Here is a 6,405-nt window from a genome sequence, read left to right on the forward strand (position 1 = left end):
TGCATTGTTATTAAGGTAACAAAGAACAGAAATGGTAGTCAGTGTAGCAAAAATCCTTAGCCACATATAGGTATTTTGAAAAAATAATGGCCGTACTAAGCTCAGTAGTTTGAGCACAGGAATAAAGAGCATGGGTGTTGCACCAGCTTGGAGTGCTCCTGACTCATTGGGAAGCAGGGTCCAGAGGCTGAACACAGTGAGACATGCTGAGCACCCTGTGACATGTTGGAGCTTGTCCAGATCCAAAAGCCACCACTAGTGAGTGGCAACCCAAGAGAATGGAGGGCATGGTGCAGTGGCTAGCTAAACAGCAGGAGGAGCTGCAGAAGACCCTGCAGGCTTTCCACCAGTCCCACCAGGCTGAGAGGTAGGCCTTACTCACGTGGCAGGCTGAACAACAAGAAACCCTCCAGACTTCATCCGGGAGCAGGCCAATATGCAGCAGCAGCTGCTGCACTGTGTGATGAGTCCCCCGAGCGGTGATGGAAATCGTGTGACGGCTGGGTCTCTGTAAAATGGGCCCCGCCTATGACCCCAATGCTTTCCTATGTACTTTTGAACAGGTAGCCATGGGTGCGGGCTGGGATAAGGCAACGTGGGCACTAAGACAGGCCCCTTATCTGGCCGTCAAGTCGCAAGTGGCCTATGTGGCCTTAAGCAACGATCAGGCCAAAGATTATGAGACAGTGAAGGCAGCTGTCCTGGACTGGATGGGGCTGTTGGCCGAGAAGTATAGGCAAAAGTTTTTTGGGCAGCCCGGTGGACAGAGGGTTTGTGGCCCTGAGCTTTTGCCCAAAAATTGACCAAATGGGCTACATGGTGGCTATGTCCCGATGGTGGGAGAAATAATGGACTGGGTGATTCTCGAGCAATTTGTGTAGGGCCTCCCAGAGAACATGCAGGTCTGGGTCCAGAGGCACCAGCCGATGACCGTGGACGCCGCCATCAAAATGGAGTATGTCAAGGTGGACTTTACCCAAAGGGAAGCATGGACAGGCTGCGACCTGGACTGGGGAAAGAAGCTCTGAGAACCTCCCCCTGGAAGAGTCCTAGAGAAAAACAGAGGAGGCTAAGGGGGTCCCCAGTCGCCCAGGTCAACTGGTCTGCTGGTGTTGTGGGCAGCAGGGACGCATATCCTGGGACTGCCCAGTGATAGAGGGTGGGCTTGCCAAATTTTGTGGTTGGATGAGTGGGGGAGTGAAGAAACAGGGGTGAGGGCTGGCCACCATCCCCATACAGGTGGGGAGGAAGCCCTAGAGGGGTTTGATTGATATGCCTTCGGCCCACTCCCTCATTCAGCGCAGGCTAGTGAAACGGCACTGGTTTATCCCCGGGAAACTAATGATGCTCGAATGCATCCATGGGGATTGGAGGCCCTGTCCCATGGCACAGGTGCCCCTGGAGGTTGGAGGCAGATTTGCCTGGCAACGGGTGGGGTTAATAGACAGGCTGCTGTACCCTATTGTGGTGGGGACAGATTAGGTTCCCCCTCCCAAGGGGGAAAAATGGCCATGGGAGGAGACTCTCGGGTGGGAGAAGGGAGGAGCCCCCACAAAAGGGGGGGAACCCCAATGCCCCTCAGCCCCAGAAGACAGAAGCAGGTACTAGACAACAAAGCCAAAGGGAAGACAAAAAAGGGGAGAGTGAGCGACTGAAGGAGGTTTAAAGGGGGAAAGCCCCAGGGAATACCAACAGGAAGATCCTCCAGGCAAGGAGGGTCAGGCCCCCTTGGGGCTTGCTATATGCACCAGAGGCCCAGGAAGGCCGTCACAGGGGCCAGGCCCATCTGGCTCCCCAACCAAGAATGGTGAGCAGCTGGGAGGGCAACCACCCAATTATGATTGGTGTGCCAACCTCTGGGCAGGAGTAGAGCTATAGGGTGGTCCACCTCCCACACTGTGGGTGGGGAACTGACAAACACAGTGAGGGGGATCCTGGGGACTTCTTAGCAGACAGAAGTAGGCTGCTCCAAAATCCTAGTGGAGGGGGAGAAGGGGCTGAATCAAGCCCCCTCCCACTAAGTAACTCCTTGGGGGAAAGAGGTGTGTGGCAGGGCACTGCAGAGGAAGCCCTAATAGTTCCTGCCACTCCAGCCCCAATCAGGGTAAATGGGTTGGGGCTGGGCCACTAGCTGGGACTGGCCTGGAAACTGACCACACCTGCCAGCCTCGTTAACAGAGGGCTAAAAGCTTTGGAGGAAGTGAGTTGGGGGATGGGGATCAGGAGGGAAGAGTAGGCTCAGAAGGATTCAGGAGCCTGTTTCCACTGAGGCCTGTGCTAGGCCAAACCTGTAAATCTGTAAATAGTTGGATCTTGGTGGTGGGGACTGGACACAGGAATAAAGAGCACAGGTGTTACACCAGCTTGGAGTGCTCCTTACTCATTGGGGAATGTGGCTAGGAGGCTGAACCCAGTGGGGCACGGTGAGCACCCCGTTACATTATCTACACCATATATATTTTTATTAGTATGTTGGTAATGTGATTTACCAACATCTAGTGACAGATACAGCCCAGCATATATTTATCTATTGATCAATCAATATAGCCCACCATATTAGTCAACAAAATTTGTTTGATACAGTGTTGAAAACAAACATAAAAAGACAATTTCCTTTAGTACTGCAAACATACCTTATGCAGTTGTCTGAAATAAACGGTAAAGTCTGTTCACATTCAGACTTTGTTCCCTCCCTGCCAGCTGTTTACAGGACAGATGTGTGTAAAATAAAAAAATGTCATTATACTTATCAATGCTCCAGGTATGTCGCACAAAATGAAACAGCAAGTAATTTTTTTTAATTGTCCTAGTTGTCTGCTTTTTACAATTCACCACCTTGATCTGTAAATCCCTCTGTTTTTGCTCAGCTTCATAGCCAATTTCAAAGCCACAGTTCTGGCATATCCTGTGGAAAATGTTCACAGCACATCTATTCTTGAAGAGAAGGCTCTTCAGGTTCTCGTGATACGCTATCCTCTTGTGCCTCTTCAAGCGGTGGGTGCTTAGCATCTGTGACTGTCTTGAGAAGTTCCACATCAGTGAGCTCACCTGCTGTCTCCACATGACTGCCAGAAGGCCTCAAATTCCTCTGCTGTCAGATCATCAGGAATGGCAATGTGAGCCAGCATATAGACGTCCACCAACCCAGCACTGTCTGTGGTGGATACAAATCCTCCCTTTCTAAAGCAGTTGTAAACAGTCTGGGGAACAACAGTGGCCTAGGACTCCTTAGGAAGATGAAGTGAATCAAGGTGTGTGTCAAGGTTTCTTCCCCACTGCAGGGTACAGATGTGGGGACCTGCATGGAAAAAAACACCCTTAAGCTTATTTTTACCAGCTTTTATTTTACCCAAGGTACAAACTATTTTACCTTTTTGCCCCTGGACTTTATTGCTGCCACCACTAAGTGTCTAACAAATATATAACAGGGAAAGAGCCTGCTTGGAAATGTTTTTCCCCCCTAGAATCCTCCCAAACCCTACACCCCCATTCCTGGAGAAGGCTTGCTTAAAAATCCTAACCAATTTGCATAGGTGAACACAGATCAAAACCCTTGGATCTTAAGAACCAATGAAAAAAGCAGTCAGGTTCTTAGAAGAATTTTAATTAAAGAAAAAAAAATCACCTCTGTAAAATACCTTAGAGTAAGCGGATTCAAAACAGAGAATCCCTCTAGGCAAAACCTTAAGTTACAAAAAGACACAAACAGGAATATACATTCTGTTCAGCACAACTTATTTTATCAGCCACTTAAACAAAACAGAATCTAATGCATATCTAACTAGATTGCTTATTAGCCCTTTACAGGAGTTCTGACCTGCATTCCTGCTCTGGTCCTGGCTAAAGCAACACACAGACAGAGAGAACTCTTTGTTCCTTTCCCTCCCCCCCCCCGCTCTAGCTTTGAAAGTATCTTGTCTCCTCATTGGCCATTTTGGTCAGGCGCCAGTGAGGTTATCTTTAGCTTCCTAACCCTTTACAGGTGAGAGGATTTTTTCCTCTGGCCAGGAGGGATTTAAAGGTGGTTAGCCTTCCCTTTATATTTATGACAGGGAGTCATTTGTTTTGTCTTACTGCCTTCCCCACCCCAATATCTAGTACTCAAAGGTGTGGGTTAGTACTGAAAAATGCAATGATTCACCCATACAGAGAAGTGCAGGAGTGGCCTTTGAAATTTTTAAGGACATCTAGTGTTGTGTTGGAAGGCAAAAATTTAAACACTATGTGCGACAGCTCTACATTGAATGAATGAGCTGGGCATTGTCAATCACCAGGTACATGTGACAGTCTGGTACGTGCAACTCCATCTTCGGCTACTCTTGAAACAATGAACTAGTCAGCCAGACATTAGCAGAGTTCCAGTAGATCATAGGCATCTTTGAGTGATCTCTAGGGAAACAGTGAGGGCTTTTACTCTGATTACCATAAGAGGCTGTTTCTCCATCCTGTCCATGCTTGCACAAACACAGCCGTATAATATTGTCTGCAGCTTTTTTGCCTCCTGCAAACTCTTTTCTACCAAGGCCTCTATCCAGAAAGTGCCGGTAGAAGAAAGCAGTATCATCAGCACTGAAGACATTACGTGACTGGAACTCATTCAGAATGCTGGGTAGGGTGTCAGCATCTGTTAGAAGTCAGGGTCTAGTTTCTCACATGGTTCAGTGAAAGGAACATAGTTTTGTCAGGCTTTCCAATGACTGAGCCAGCCGTCTGAATGGTTGAATTCCTCTGTTATTAATCTGGACTGTTGAACAGCTGTGTCCCCTCAATTCTCCAATCTGGGGGTGCCTTTTACACTGCTTTGCTGTAAGACCAGCCACTCCAGGTCCTGCTCTCACATAGCCTCTAGCATGGAAAATCACTCCCAGCTGAATTACATGAATGCTCTGGTCAGTCATGCATGTTACACAGAGGGTGACACCAGCAAATTCCCAGTCCCTGACCTTCCCCAGAAATGTGCATCTTCTACTGCTCAGCTCTCTACTGGACAATGCAAGCTCATATAAAGTCTGTCATTTCATCAATGGAAAATGATATGCACAAACCCTGTTATCTCAAGTGGAGGTTGCCAAACACTTCAATCCAAACTCTGGTTTAGATAAAACAATGTTAATTAACTACAGAAAGTTTTTAAATGATTACAAATAATGAAGCATAAGTCCAGAATTGGTTACAAAGAAAATAAAAGATAAAATGCAAACTAATTAAATTAGCAAGCTAAATAAATTCAGTGCCAAGGTTTTTCTCACCATATGCTCTTTGCAGTCTTTACTGGCCTCCAAGCCAGGACCCCTCTCCTAGTACACTGTTGTTTCAGGTGCTGTTGAGTCATAAGCAGAGAGAATGGGAGGAGAGAGGTAATTTGTGTTTGTGTGTTCTCTATTCTTATACCTTTCTCTCCTCCTTTGAGGATTATCTCCAGCTGGGATTCAGGCAATAGGCAGTCTTTTTACATGGGACCTTCAGCTGTTTCTATTGCCAATATGTAAAGTTCTCATTCACCCTCTTCTTGCCAAAAATGGCTGCTTAACTAGGTGATAGTCCACTTGATTTTGTTGACCCATGGCTGAGGTATTGGTTATCCTTTTGTCTCCGGGGGAACTGTTCTGAAGCTGTATCCCCAGACTTGGAAAATGCCTTGTACAGTAGAATCTTATAACTTTATATACAATGTTACCACACACATTTTACCAGGACAATAATGTTCAGCAGTTTCAGTTTTCAAACAATACCTCACAAGACATACTTTGTATAAAATTTATCATAGTCTTGTAAAACTGAACAACTGTCACAACTTCTTTACCCTGTCTGATGCTTTCTGGTTCAGTATTGGCCTGAACAGATGAGCATATTGGCCAAGCTTTTGCTGAAAGCAGAACAATGAGGCTTCACCAGCGTTCACCTTCTTGCCATCACATTAATGCTTGTGGCTTCAGTTTGTGCTAACCTTGCATTCATTCAAAATGCTATCACTACAGTAGATCCTCAAAGATACGAACACCAGAGTTACAGACTGATCAGTCAACTGGACACCATGTGAAACTGCAAGTAACCAATCAGGCTCCAGCAGAGACCAAATAAAACAAACAAAAAAAGCAAGTAGTGTACTGTACCTGTATTGCATCTTACAGATAGGCGCATGTAGGCTACCTGTCCCTACTCTACCTCCACTCTTACCCCCGCCCCTCCAGCCCAAGGCAGCTGGAGCCAGCAGAGCAGGAGAAGCACTGGGGTCTGTGCAACTTTCACCTCACTCACACACCCCTCCCCACTCCTGCTCTGCCCGAGGGGGACAAGCTTGCAAACTCATGCCAGCACTGAGTAAGGAGCTCAGCTGCTGCTGAATCTTGGCCTGGAGTGTCAGCTGCTGGATCTGGAGTCCACACTGTGCTTTGTTTAGAGTTT

At 47.1% G+C, this 6,405-nt stretch overlaps 1 long non-coding RNA gene across 1 annotated transcript; it reads right to left on the reverse strand.

The window, feature by feature from the left end:
- Positions 1–2,134: 2,134 nt before the first annotated feature.
- Positions 2,135–5,355, reverse strand: LOC119852527. Its single transcript, XR_005291707.1, has 2 exons — positions 5,250–5,355; positions 2,135–3,298 (listed from the first exon to the last, which is right to left on the reverse strand). It is a non-coding gene; the product is annotated as an uncharacterized LOC119852527 (long non-coding RNA).
- Between the last annotated feature and the right edge of the window lie 1,050 nt (positions 5,356–6,405).

The sequence above is a fragment of the Dermochelys coriacea genome, chromosome 3 (assembly GCF_009764565.3).
Source record: "Dermochelys coriacea isolate rDerCor1 chromosome 3, rDerCor1.pri.v4, whole genome shotgun sequence".
NCBI lineage: Eukaryota > Metazoa > Chordata > Testudines > Dermochelyidae > Dermochelys > Dermochelys coriacea.